This window comes from Panthera pardus, unplaced genomic scaffold (assembly GCF_024362965.1).
Source record: "Panthera pardus isolate Hobbes unplaced genomic scaffold, ASM2436296v1 HiC_scaffold_13, whole genome shotgun sequence".
Lineage (NCBI taxonomy): Eukaryota > Metazoa > Chordata > Mammalia > Carnivora > Felidae > Panthera > Panthera pardus.
The window spans coordinates 193,363,836-193,378,525 of NW_026526688.1; positions in this window are offsets into that span (position 1 = coordinate 193,363,836).

Genomic DNA, 14,690 nt, shown 5'->3' on the forward strand with positions numbered 1-14,690 from the left:
TAAAATACATACAACATCAAATTTGTGGTTCTAACCATTTTCCCCAGTTTTATTCAGATATATTTCACATATGACATTGTATTAGTTTTAGATGTGCAACATAATAATTCGATACTGTATATATTGCAAAATAATCACAATAAATTTAGTTGCCATCCATCACCTCACATAGTTACAATTCCCCCACATCCCCCCACCCCACAATGAGAATTTTTTTTTTGAGAGAGAGAGAGCATGAGAGAGAACAGGGGAAGGGCAGAAGGAGAGAGAGAGAATCCTAAGCAGGTTCCACACTCAGGGCAGAGCCCATGCTGGGCTCGATCCCACGACCCTGGGCTCATGACCTGAGCCGAAATCAAGAGTCCAATGCTCAACCAACTGAGCCACCCAAGAGCCTCCTCTTGCAATGAGAACTTTTACGATCTACTCTCTTCGTAACTTTCAAATACATATTTTAGTGTACAATTAATATAGTACATATAGTAATATGTACAATTAATATAGTACAATTAGTGTATTATATTCACAGCATAGTGCAACCGTCCAGTCACCGTTATCTGTTTCCAGAATATTTTCACCACCCCAAAATAGAAACTCTGTAACCATTAAACAATAACTCTGTATTTCTCCCTCTCGAGACCTAACCCAGCCCCTGGTAATGTATAATCTCCACTCTCTGTCTTGATAAATTTGCCTAGTCTAGTTATTTCATATGAATGGAATCATACAACAATTGTCCTTTTGTGTTTGGCTCACTTCACTTAGCATAAGGATTTCGAGGTTTATTCATGTCATAGCATGTGCCAGCACATGGTTTCTTTTTCAAGCTGAATTAATATTCCTTTGCAGAGCTACTCGCGGTTAACTTCTGCATTCATCTGCTGATGGGCACTTGGGTTGTTTCCATCTTTCTGTGAGAGTGCATAATGTTGCAACGAACAGTCACATACAAGTGTCTGCTGCTTTCAATTCTTTTAGGTAGATTCCTAGGAGTGGAATTGTTGGGTAATTCTAGGTTTACCTTTTTAAGGGACTGCCACTGTTTTCCGCAGTGGCTGAGCCATTTTGCATTCCACCACTCATGTGCAAGGGTTCTAATTTCTGCACATCCTTGCCAACACTTGTCATCTTCCACGTTTTTGATTGACAGTCATTCCAGTAGGTATGAAGTGGCATCATACTGTGGTTTTAATTTGCATTTCCCTATGAGTAGTGATGTTGAGCTCTGTAATCCATCGGGTTTGTTGGCTAATCATGGATCTTCTTTGGAGAATAACGTTATTTGTGGAGGGTAGGGGGTGGTTGTAGCTCAGTTTGTGACTGCTGATTCTACTTCTTTGTTGCTTATAAGCCTATTCAAGCTTTAAATTTCTTCTTCTTTCAGTTTTAGAATTGTATACTTTTAGGAAATTGTTCTTTTCTTTTTTTAATTTTTTTTAACGTTTTATTTATTTTTGAGAGAGACAGAGACAGAGTGCAACCGGGGGAGGGGTAGAGAGAGGGAGTCACAGAATCTGAAGCAGGCTTCAGGCTCCAAGCTTTCAGCACAGAGCCCGATGCGGGGCTCTAACTCACGAACCGTGAGATCATGACCTGAGCCGAAGTCGGACGCTTAACTGAGGGAACCACCCAGGCGCCCCGCTTTTCTTTGTTTTTAAATTGATTAGCATAAGGATTTTCAAAATATTCCTTATTATTTTTAAGCTGTGACTTATCTGTAGTTGTATCTTTTTAAAAATTATTTTGAATAATAAAAACCCCATGCTCTATGTTGGTATGCCCTTGTGGTTGTTTAAAAAAATTTTTTTAATGTTTATTTTTGAGAGAGAGAGAGGGGCACAGAGCACGAGTGGGGGAGGGGCAGAGAGAAAGGGAGACACAGAATCCAAAGTAGTCTCCAGGCTCTGAGCTGTCAGCACAGAGCCTGACTCAGCGTTCAAACCCATGAACTGTGAGATCACCACCTGAGCTGAAGTTGGACGCTTAACCGACTGAGTCACCCAGGCACCTCTTCCTGGTTGTTTTAAAACAACACTTCCAAGGGGTGCCTGGGTGGCTCAGTCAGTTAAGCATCCAACTTAAGCTCAGGTCATGATCTCGAAGTTCGTGAGTTCAAGCCCCTTGTAGGGCTCTGTGCTGACAGCTTGGAGCCTGGAGCCTGCTTCGGATTCTGTGTCTCCCTCTCTCCCTGCCCCTCCCACCTCATGCTCTGTCTCTGTGTCAGAAAAACGAATAAACCTTAAAAAAAAATAAAACAAAACCTTCAAATTCTTTGACATTCTTCCCATTAAGAGATGAAGTTTATTTTCCTTTCCTTTGTATCTGAGCGGACTTATAACCTCATTGAGGTGATACTGACTTGCTGGCTGATTCCTGAGGCTGAGTCACAGAAACAATGAGGTTTCTATGTTGCTTGCTAGACCTTTCATGCTTCTGGCCTTGAGCTGCCATATAAGTTTGACTACCCTGAAGCCACCACACTGTGAGGGAGCCAGGCCACATGGAAAGGTACACACTCTATTTGGAAGTTTTAGTCTTTGCATCAGCCTGGCCAAGGCCCCAGACATGTGTGTCACAAGCCTTTGGATGTTTCCAACCCCTAGACATCAAGTCACCTCTAGGGTTCGGCTTTTTTTCAGTGGAGGCAGCAGATTAGAGATCAATGAATCAATCACCTGTGCTCTGTTCAAAGTGCTGACCTTCAGAATCCACGTGCATAATAAAATGATTGTTTTAAGCCACTGCAGTTGGGGTCATTTGTTATGCAGCACAAGTAATTGTAGCAGCCACATCTTTAAATAGATGAAGAAATGAATGAATGAACAAATGAAATATGGTCATTATTTTTTTTACTTAGGACTCTGAGGCGTATAATTTTTACTTATATACCTAAAACACAAATAATAAGCAAATGTATTCAATGCCTGAAAGGGTATACCACTAAAGCATGGTGCATTGGAACCCTCTTTGGGAGATTAGGACACTAAAATCAAAATGGAAAAGTCATAGGACCTGAGATGAGACTATCATGCTATATTCTTTCTGGAGGAGAGCTGCCATGGCCCATTATTTAGGTCAGTAAGGGTTAAACTGTGCTTTTCAGACCTGAACAGGTGGAACACAAGTTCAGCCTTTAGATGAATGAGTCATTCTTACTCGGTTCTGGGAATTTTATAATATTTTTGATTGTAGTTGATACTTTCTCCAGGAAAAAAAAATCTGTCACGAGGGAAAACACATTGCTAAAACAAAGCTCAACTTGGAAGCTGAAGAATCACCTTTGAATCATAAATTATACAAAACCATGCTCTTCAACATTTGATTTATATTTTCCAATTCACTGAATTATATACATCTCCCCTTGAAATATGGCTTAAACTCCAGCAAATCTGAACCTCTTGTTTCTATAGTAAGTGGAGAGAAACACTTATTGACTCAGATATATTGGTTCTGTAGCTTATTTTTATTTTGTAGATATTAAAGCATTTAATTTTCTTCCTCCAGGGCTATGATTTTCAGCCTGTTTCGAATTGCAACGGTTTTCTTCTCATTTGCTTCTTTTCAAAACATTCTCCCTTCCTAAGAGAGCTGTCTAAGCTATCAAGAATAAAATGCTAGAAGATTCATTTTATCTGGAGACTCATGTCATAATTTGAAATAATTGGATACTCTCTTACATATCAGAGGAAACTGCTACTCTTAGTAGGAATTGTGAATTCTCATATTCTGATGTTTTTCTTGTTGAAAAGGTTATTTTGTTACAATTTTTATATTCTCTTCTCTTCAGCTACTTCCTTTAAAAGCATCCCACTGCTACAACCTGCTTCACCAGCTTAGGGTATAAATATTATCACAATGCTTTCATTTTCCAACTAGTTGCTCAAAGACCAGTGCCTCCCCTGGAAGCCTCATTTTCACTTAGAAGTGTTCATAAATCTTGAACAATGGCTTACTCCATTCAAGGGGTAGTCCTGTATCCAAATGCCAAAGGAGAGAGAATAGAGGAGTCCAGCTCGTTATTGCAGTAAATGGCTCCAAGAGGGCTGAACGCTTTTGCCCTCAGATGCATTGATGTGTCCACTAGTCCAAATAGTCATACCAGATTCCTCACATTTAAGAGTTCATGGTTTTATGGGGCGCCTGGGTGGCTCAGTCGGTTAGGCATCCGACTTCAGCTCCGGTCATGATCTCACAGTCTGTGAGTTCGAGCCCCGCGTCAGGCTCTGTGCCGACAGCTCAGAGTCTGGTCCTGTTTCAGATTCTGTGTCTCCCTCTCTCTCTGACCCTCCCCCATTCATATTCTGTCTCTGTCTCAAAAATAAATAAAAACATTAAAAAAAATTTAAAAAAGAGTTCATGGTTTTACTTTTTAGTTTATACCATTGCTTTTCAACCACTGTTGAATTTGTCCTTCTAGGGGACATTTGACAAAGTTTGGGGACATGTTTGGTTGTCACAATATAGGGAACCTGCCTCCAGCATCTAGTGGGTAGAGGCCAGGGATCTTGCTAAGCATCTTTCAAAGCACAGGACAGCCCCCTTCTCCATAAAAACATTGGCCCCAAATGCCAATAGGACCCTGGTTTCTCCAATATGGTTATATCAATTAACTTTCCACTGTTCCCAGCATCTGAGGTTTAAGACCTCAGTCACAAGCCTAAACCAGCAATTACACGCACTCCTTCCTCCCCTCCCCCCAGTCACCTGAGTTCTGATTTGAACCACTGTCTCCACTCCCCAAACCCCTTTTCTTCTTGTTGAATTGCCCTCCAGGGTGCCAAGTATCCCTTCTAACCGATCAACTCAATTAGGACCATCCATGTTGATCAGAGAGGTTTTCATGCTGTTGAAATTCAGCAGGAAAGAGTCGAGTGCCTAAATCCCTTTTGTCCCCGTGGAGTTCCTTGCCGCTTTGCAAATTTGTTCAAGGACTACAAGGGGCATTGAGAAAGGGAAGAGTCCTTCAGGTAGTAGAAAATCCCGTTGTACCCCCATTTCCCAGGGGGTGGTGTCTTACATTTGCAAAATCCAGAAGAGTTGCTTAGAAGACCCTTCACTGCAACGAGATCTTATCCAAGGACACCTTCTGGGCTCACTAGACAGAGGAACTGCTGACAATATCTCAATAAAAATATTCTCTGGGCACCCATCCATCTATTATTTTCTCATGTCCTGTGATGCCACAAATTGCAATGTATTTCCTTCAAATGCACCAAATACTAAATATACTTAGGAAGCGTAGACAGTTTGCTAGACTTAATTTAGGAATGACATTTGTATTGATTCTAGGTCAAGAATTTTCATGTTTTTGCTGTCTGCAGCCATAGCTCTCTGTATAGACAACTGTGCTCTGCCCTTTGGTGCAGATTTCTTGAGGGCCGGGGACAGGGGGAGGATTTGAGTTCTTGCGCTGGTGCAGATGATACACTGATATAGTGGGTATCCAGGAGCATCTAAACTCACTTCCTCACTTCTGTCAAACTGGGAAGCTTTGTTTCTAACATCCTTAAATGGACCAGGGTATAAATAGAATTTTCTTGTACTTGCCTCTGATTTTGATCACTGTTGATGCTGTGGGAAATGCATGGCAGATTCCAAATAACTGTCTAGCAAATAGATTTCTGGAGTAAGAGCCATCTGTAAATTGGTAGCTGCCTGTGTTCTCACTATTAGAAGGATGGAATTTGGAGCTCAGGGCAAAAGAACACTTGTCACTGGGCACCATTCCGCTCTCTTGGGCTTGGCCTCTAAGGAGCTTTGACATACTTGAGGAATTTTACAAGGCAGCTGGGAAAGATGGACACTGCCATATGCTGCCCATCAGGGCTGGACAGTGGAGCAATCCAATGGGAGCCTGGCCAGCCTCATGAGGGTGGCCTCAGGGTCCCAAGTGCCATCATATCTAGTTGCCAGCTTTCAGTAACTCTGCTATAACTCCTCTCTCTTTTGGGGAGATGTGGGGGGCCGGGCCCCGGTGCCAGGCTGAGACCGGGTCGAGCAATGTTCCCTGTTGACTCAAGCCAACCCGGTGGTTCCCCCTCCCATTCCCCCACTCTCAAGGGCATATGAAAGCCTTGTCAAGGCTGAGAAAGTTAATTCCTGAAGCCTGTGGTCTGCAGGTGTTGGCAGTAATGCTACCTCCCTTTTTCTACCCCGAGTCAGATAGAAACAAACATGGGAATTGTGTTTTGCTAGCAATCTTATCAACAAGGTCTTGTGACCCGTCTAGAAAATGCACAAGAAACACAGAACTAAATGTTTTGGTGGGCAGCGATTATGTGAAACCTGTTTATTCTTAGAATGCCCTAACCCATAAGAGTCTGGTTATAAAAGATTGTGTACAGCAACAATAAAGCCGTCACTTGGGCCATCAGCCCAGGGGACCCTCCTGTTCCCAAACTTTCTCTTCTCTCTTTTTTCTTGCATTCCCCTACCCTCAGGACCCTGACCTCGGTGTTTGTCGCGCCGGTCGCGACAGGGAGACTATTAAAATCTTTTATATGTTCCAACATAGTCTCATCTATGTTGTGGGAAATTACAGAAAGGGTTTATATCCATGCTTGGGACAGAAGGGTAGGGAAAGGAAGAAGAATTGTAGGAGCCCGAAGGATGGTAACAGTGGAGAATCCTAGAATCCTCAAAAGGCGAGTAAATTTTAGGAACAACAGTTGGGGGAGGGAGTCTTGGGTTTGCCACTTACTGTATTCATATCCTACCCTTCACTACTGACTGAGTTATTGTACAGAAGGATCCTGAGGTTTACTTACACATTCTTTGAGGTACTGCTATAGGCTAGAATTCTTCAGTCCCGTCTCCTAACTCACATCTCCACTGACACTGGAGAAGGATTTGCTATCATTTACAAGCCTTCCGTCTTTCTTTGTCCTCCCAAATCTTACCACTAGCATAGTGCTTCTCTTTCCTACTGGGATCTCATTAGTCAAGGAAATTCTCGGGACACAGGAGACACTCAATAAATATATGCTGAACGACCTTAGGAACAAACTAACACATGAAAGGAAGTTTTCCCTGGGTCATTATTTGAGGACAAAAAAGTATGACTGAGAGTCTGAAAAACACCATCTCATCTTGAATCCACTGTCTTGACTCAAGAGCCAGTAAGGCCGCTTATGTGAAATTCAGGAAGGCCATCATGATTAGTGGCAGGGGTTCTTGGGGCAAGTGGTTGAGACGGTGGCTTTTAGCGTCAGACTGAACTTTTGGCCTCAAACTTTGGGTCTGCCATTTGCTAATAGGATAAAAGGACAGTAGCTTATGGTATTAGTTGATTCACAATTTCAAGTTAACATGCGTCTTTCCACCTGTCCATCCATCCATCCATCCATCCATCCGACATTTATTACGTATTTGCCATGTGGCAGGTGTAGTGAAACGGGCTGGACATTCAAAAATGATTACAGAAAAATCCTTACCTTCTAGGTGTTTGCCATCTTGTGGGGGGGTTGAAGGCTCCATACACAGGCATCCAGCCAGGTTTGCGGTCAGTCACAGAGGAGTGTCTGGAACTGAAGTCTTGTCACTGTCACTCTATTTGTTAAGTGCAGCACATGTGGAAGAGTAGCTTTGAAAGGTGTGCGAAGCAGTGGGAAGAGATGAACAGAATGAGACAGACGTTGGCTTCAGTTCAATCTTAGTGACCACTGACAAGTTCTTCATCTCTTGTGGATCTCTGTTTCCTCTTCCATAACATGAAGTGGGCAGAGAAAGATGATCTTCAAAGCCCCTCCATGCTCACAGTTGGCTTTGTAAAATCTTAGTTTGTTCTCTAGCAGCGTAGTTATCATTTCTGGCCACTAGAGGTCAGTACCTTAAAAAGCAAACTGGCCTCATTCCATTCAGCCATCAAAGTAAACCTCGAAGGAGAAGCAAAATTACTATTTTCTTACCTTGCTTTGAGAAGGAAGAAATATCCCCAAAGAAGCAGTTTTCCTTTTGACATATTGGAGCCGCGGTCTTGACTCCTTTTGCTAAGTACTCACCGCTGAGTTTACTAACAATCTCAGAGTGAGAGTTGAGATGAACAGAAAGTACAGCTCTAGTTACTGAAGCGTGGTTTCTCCACAGACCCAAAGGCATTGATATTTGTGTGATAGAATGAAAGAATAATTGAAAGTGATTCTTCTGTAGAGCAGGCCCCTCAGCTTGTCCAATGGTGGGCTTGGTCCTGTTTGGTCACTGAGAATTGAAAGGGAAATAGGTTTTCAGATCAGCTCTTCTCTCTTAGATGTGGCATGGGGAGGCATCATTGTTTTCCTCTTCCTGAGTTTCTGCCACCCTGAAAAATAGGAACTTCTACTCACTTATTGGCTTAGAACTGCCAGCAACTTATCTCTATCTTTCAATGACTCCTTCCCATGGAGGGAGGGAAGAGGGGTAGTTTCGCTGAGTGGAGATGGCAAGAGTCTAGAACTCACTGGCCTTTGTGGGACTCCTGGAAGCAGACTGTGTGCAAAGGGCCACTTGCAGGTGTGGCCCATCTGGGGTTCTATGAACTTGACTTGGAGCAAGGTAGACCTTGGTCCTCACTGAAGCTGAATGGATGTTTCTGATCTTCAGAGCAAATGGTCCCCAATGTCTCGACCTAGAGGCAACCATTGGAAAGTTTGTTTCAGCCTCATATCCAAATTGTACTCTTTGGTTTTATGCTATTTGTAGGAAAACCAGTGTTTTGGTTCTTTTGTGGCTTTTGAGAGTGTCTCTTGGTTTGTTCAGCTCTGTCACAGAAAAGCAGGATTGAACAGAAGCTGGTTTCAAGTCCTATCAATGGAGGTGGGTTTGTATTGTCTCCTCACAATGCGTATTATGGCTGTCTTGTTTGTGAAGTGGCTGTTGTGGGGTTTAAGCAAGAGCAGGGCTCAGGGTTGTTCTTGGGGACATAGGAGTAAGGAAAGAAGACAAATATAGTCCTCTTCCATTCATCGTCGTTTCATAAAGCTGAAAGCAAACTAACATGAGTACAAGGACAAATAGTAGAAGTCCTTAAGGTACGGTTGAGGAGTATGTCAGAGAAAAATGTTTCTTCTGCTTTGTTCAAGTCATGGTGGTGGTACAAAAAAAGTTGTTATTAAAACCCAGGCTTTGTTTGGTCCTAGCTAGTGGTCCTTTGTCCCACTAACTGCTCCTCTTTGTCTTTCCCCATTATATCTCCACTTCACTGGCATAAAGAAAAAAACAAATACGAAAGATCTGTGACATTACCCCAGTAATAATAATTCCACTTGGGATGCCTGGGTAGCTCAGTGGTTGAACGTCGGACTTTGGTAACTCCATTTGGGGTGCCTGGGTGGCTCAGTCGGTTGAGCGTCAGACTTTGGCTTAGGTCATGATCTCACGGCCCATGGGTTCGAGCTCTGTGTCAGGCTCTGTGCTGACAGCTCAGAGCCTGGAGCCTGCTCTGATTCTGTCGCAGTCGCTCTCTGCCTCTCCCGCTCATGCACACACAGAGACTCTCTCTCTCTCTCGCTCTCTCCAATATAACTAAACATTAAAAAACCCCATTCATTTCTATAGAACTTTCTACCATTCATTTATTCATCCATTTACTCATTTATCCCACAAATTTGAGCATCTGCTATGTGCCAGGCACTATATCCCTGCCCTCATAGAGTTGACATTTATTTGAGAGTTGACAAAGTGCTATAGCAAATGGATGTCCATGCCTCTCCCATATTCCTTGGACTTTAGCAGATTCAGGATGCTCTGGTAGATTTCTGAATGTCTTACCTGCATGTCTGTGCTGGAAGCCCTTTTCCAGAACGCTGGAAAGTCACTCTGCTGAAGCACCAGTGCATGCCCCAAGTGCTGGGGAGTAGTCCTCAACCAACAACTCTTGGGAGTTGGTCTTTAAATGCTCGAGCTTCTTCACTTTTAGGATGAGCTCACTCTGGGATGTGTGTTTTATCCCATTTCCCCCAGCGTCCCCTTGAGATAAGCTTCAGACAACTACTGTGGCAGTTGGCTTAGTAACACACACATCACTTGCTTCTGTGTCCCCACCTTCCTGTCGGTGTTTCCTGCACCTCTGAAATGAGCTACTTACACTCCAATTTTTGCCTCAGGTTCTGCTTTGGGGGGAAACCAGCTAAAACAGTCACTTTTCACATACAGTATCATATTTGGTCCTTGAAAAGACCCTGTAAAATTATGAACTAGACATCTTGGTACCCATCACCGCCTTTTGGAAAAAAAATAACGGAACAAACCCCCTGACCCCCCAACATCCCCTGCTGATGAACTTTCACCCAGGCAACCATGTTTTATAACAGGTATTTACAGTCCTAGCTGACAGGAACGATGGGTGCTGACTGAGCTAGCAGCCAATCTCTAGACTGGCCCCTTGGCAGACAGGAACCAGCTAAGCCTTGAGACCCGCAGTCTGGGGCAAATAAGAGAGAATCAGGCAGATTGAGCTATTGGAGCTGAAACAAAAAAAAAAAAATGTCATGAACTAGCATGGTACTACAAGAGGCTAGGAGAGGTTGGAATTGTGAGAAGGCAGAACTCACGAGGTAGAAAAGATATATAGAGGGAGAGGAAGCCAGTGAGCAGTATGAAAAGCCCGTGGTGTGCAGAAAGATATGAAAACGTGAAGAGGCGTCAAAGGCATTACTGAAGGTGGGAGTCAGGACCTGCCATGTCCTCCACTGAGCTTCTGAAGGACCGTTGGAGCCATCCAGCTCCCATAAGGTCCAATCAAAGCAGGACTCCTGTGTCCATTACTCCCACTCTGAACTTGAAAGAATTCTACTTCAAAAACAACAATTGTCATGTTTTGCTTTTAATTGAGGGCGTGAAACTAGGTAGGGTCTTGCTTTTTAGCGTTGAATTGGAATTGCAGAGAATTCTCAACTTTCATTAGAGCCGGAAGGGAAACCTAAGCCTCACTTAGTTCAGAAAGACGAGCAATTTCACCTCAAGGGTAGACTCTAGTCAGTGGATGATGAATGATGGCTGCTGGAAGATTTGGTTGAGGAGGGTCCTGAGGCTGCCCACGTGCACAGTGGGAAGGAATGCTGAGATCGATTAGCAATGTCTGCATGAGTTCAGAGAAAGAAAGGCAGCCACATATTGTACACCGTGGATCTAATGTGGAAATACACTTACTGGATTTAGGTAGAAGTCACACAAGGCTGCTTACCATTATTGCTAGGGCTAGAACTTACATCTTCTGACTTTCCACCTAGCTCTTCTTGTGTCTTTCTGATTCAGTCACATTTAGTTTTGAGGCCCTTTTGAGAAGCTAAGAATCCCTCCTCATAAGAAAAGCTGCTTCTTCGTATTATCAAAAACTATGTACAGAGCTCTTCTGAAGGTCATTTGGATTCACATTATGCCTTTGCAGGTGAATTCTAGGGGAATAGAGTTGCCAGACTTAGCAAATAAAAATACAAGGCACTCAGTTAAATATTGGGGACATCTTTACACTCTATAATGATTTGTTGGGTTACCTGAAATTCAAATTTGATTGGACATCTTAAATTTAATCTTATGCCTAGGGGGAGTCAAGTGGGTAAGGACTTTGTGTATGTGTGTTTATGTATCTTGGTATAGCGATGAATATGTATTCTGGATCCTGACCATCTCACCTATCAACTATCTAATTATTTTTTGCCAATAGGCTGACCACCTGGAACACCTCAGGCAACTGTGCTTTGATTTTTCGTCGTGAATATAGTGAGACCTGGGTGTTTTCTGTAGAAAATCCTTGCAACTCCCTTTCATTGTTCTGGAGTCATTTCAGTAACAACAGGGATGCGGTGCAGTGCCAGGAATGTTATCTGAAGCTGTGGTAGGGATAGATTACAGAGACTGCTTCTTCCTGTTGCTTATTTTAGCCAAGGAAGCATCTCACAAACAATCTTGTAAAAAATAGCACTTTTGTAATGTAAGGGCATCCATGCAACCCCGTAGAGTTTATGATTTTTTCTACTTCCAGTGCTTTGAGATCATTTCTTGGAATTTTGACTAGATCGGGCAAGGCGATAAAAATGTCAATACGTTCTGCCACCTCCATGATGGCACCGGAGTGAAGCCATGGGCTTGGTCTTCTTCATCTTGCTGCTCATAAATGCCTTTGCCATCCGACAGACGCATTGATTCGGAATGACTTCATGCTGTGGCTAATCCATTGGGTTTACAGTTCCGGACTAATAAAAACTCAATAAAATGATGTCAATTCAAGACTCATTTCCTTCCCTGTTCAAGTTAGGGTGGGATCATTTAAAAAAATATATAAACTAGGATTATTTAGTTTTATTCCTGCTTTAAAGAATCCTCTGGAATAGACATCCAGGTATGCAACCAGAAAACTTAAAGGGTGAATTTGTTTCACACTTCACCTACAGTTTTAGGGTTATTTATTTATTTTTCTCTCTCTCCTTAGACTTTTCTCTGCAATCCTTTGGGAGCATAATAGTGTGCAACTACCCTATCTTAGAAATTACATAAAAATGTAGGGCGCCTGGGTGGCTCAGTCAGTTAAACATCCAGCTCTTGGTTTTGGCTTGGGTCATGACCTCACGGTTCGTGAGACTGAGCCCCATGTTGGGCTCTGCAATGACAGCGTGAAGCCTGCTTGGGATTCTCTCTCTCTCTCTCTCTCTCTCTCTCTGCCCCCTCCCCCACTCACTCTCTATTTCTCAAAATAAATTAATGAAAAAAGTAGTTTTAAAATGTTTTATGTAAAATAAGTAAAACATGTTTATTATAAAAGGGAAAAATAAAGATCAAAGGATAGAAATTAAAAAATCCCCATTAATTACCTATTTTTATCCAGTTTTTCTATGCATATATACAAAAACATTTTAAAAGTAGGATAAGCACTGAAATACTTGTCAGTAATCTCTTCGTTCTGTTTATATTTCAAGAATCTGGTGCTGATGAAATTCCATTCTCATCACTTTTAATTGCACTCTATATATTCTGTTGGATCGATGTATTAATATTCTATTATCACTTAGGCTATTTCCCGGTTTTCTGTGTTATAAACTTTGCTGTAAGGCTTTCTCTGTAATTAGACCCTTGCACTCATTATTAATTATTTTCTTGGGATATATTCCCGGAAATTGGAGACTTTGTGATTTTTGTATCTTAGACAAAACACAAAAGAAATATTCTGGTCACAGCAAGATGGAACTGGGATGAGGGCATAGTTTCTTGCTGCTTTTTGTGTGCCTTTGAGGACAGGGTACTCTTCAACTGGTAGATCCCTTGGAAAGGAAAAAAATATCTTACTTGACAACTGGCCATGTGGTTTTGTGTCTGTAAAAAGAAAGGATCAACTGGAAAATGGCTGTTGGCAAACAGGTGGATTGTGGGGACCGAGGAGAATCTGTCACCGTGACCAGATTGTACAGAAGTGGTTCGCAGCTGGGGACAGTTTTGCCACTTAGGGAGCATCTGGTAGTGTCTGTAGAAACCATTGGTTGCCGTGACTGGAGGGCGTGCTATTGGCACCTACTGGGTAGAGGCCGAGGATGCTGCTACGTGTCCTACTATGCACAAGAAAGACCTGTGGAACAAAGAATGATCTGGTTCTAGATGTCACTATTGCTAAGGCTAGAAATCCTGTTGTAGAACGAAAGGAGAAGGAACTATCAGTGTATCTCTGGAAACCCTGGTATAGCACTGAAACACTCCTCATTGAAAATTGTGTGTGGGCTAAATGTTTTTCTCCAAAGGACTCGTCAGTTACCCAATGTATCTGGCATGTCTCAGGCTTGAGTACAAACTGTATTGAGGGGCACATGAGGTGTGTGCAAAGTGTAGTCTTGCTTGCTTGTTCCTGGCTTCTGTGAGGATTAATCTGTGTGTGTGTGTGTATGTGTGTGTGTGTGTGTGTGTGTGTGTGTGCTTACTATGAGGACTGTCTTGTGAGGAAAACCGAGAGGAGTTCAGGCTGCCTGACTTTTGTAAGCATAACAATGAACATGGTGTTGTAAAAGATTGCCTGAGTTCTCCTTGGGAGAACTAAACCAGACCCACTGACTCGGCACCTGTCCTGGGGTCCATCTTTGCTCCTTGTGCAGAACAAGGGAAGTTAGAATAGCTTTGTCTCCCTAGAGTTTGCAGAGCTGTCTGCTCTAGCCACACTGCATATTTTGATCATGGGGGAGCCAGTCTTGACTATGATGGGCTTAGCTTCCAGCTGAAATAGGAGGAAGGTGATGTTTACAAGCATCAATGAGAGAGGGGGAGGAACAGGTCACTCCTCCCCCAGTGCAATGATCTATGTAGAAATTGAGGCTAAAAAGAACTTGGCACTGATCAGTCCATCACATTTTTTTAATCGAGTACATATTAAGGCCAGCATTGTGTGCCGTCCTTGAGTATAAAGATGAATAGGAGAGATAGCCAAATGTAGAAAAATATGGGCAGTGCAATGATGGCATGATTGCGGAATGAGTGTGTAATAGGAGAAGGACCCAGCATGGTGATTAAGAGTGGATTCTGGTGCTCCACTGCCTGGGTCTACTGTGACGCTATTTACTTAACACATTTCTTATCTTTTCTGCCTCTCAGTTTCCTCATCTGTAAAATGAGAGAATAACTGCTGTGAGGAGCAAGTGAGCTGATATATGTAAAGCATTTGAATAGTGCTAAACGTTCACTGTGGCTATCGTAACTCTGCACTAGTTCCCAGATCATAAGGAAGATGTGTGAGGTCCACG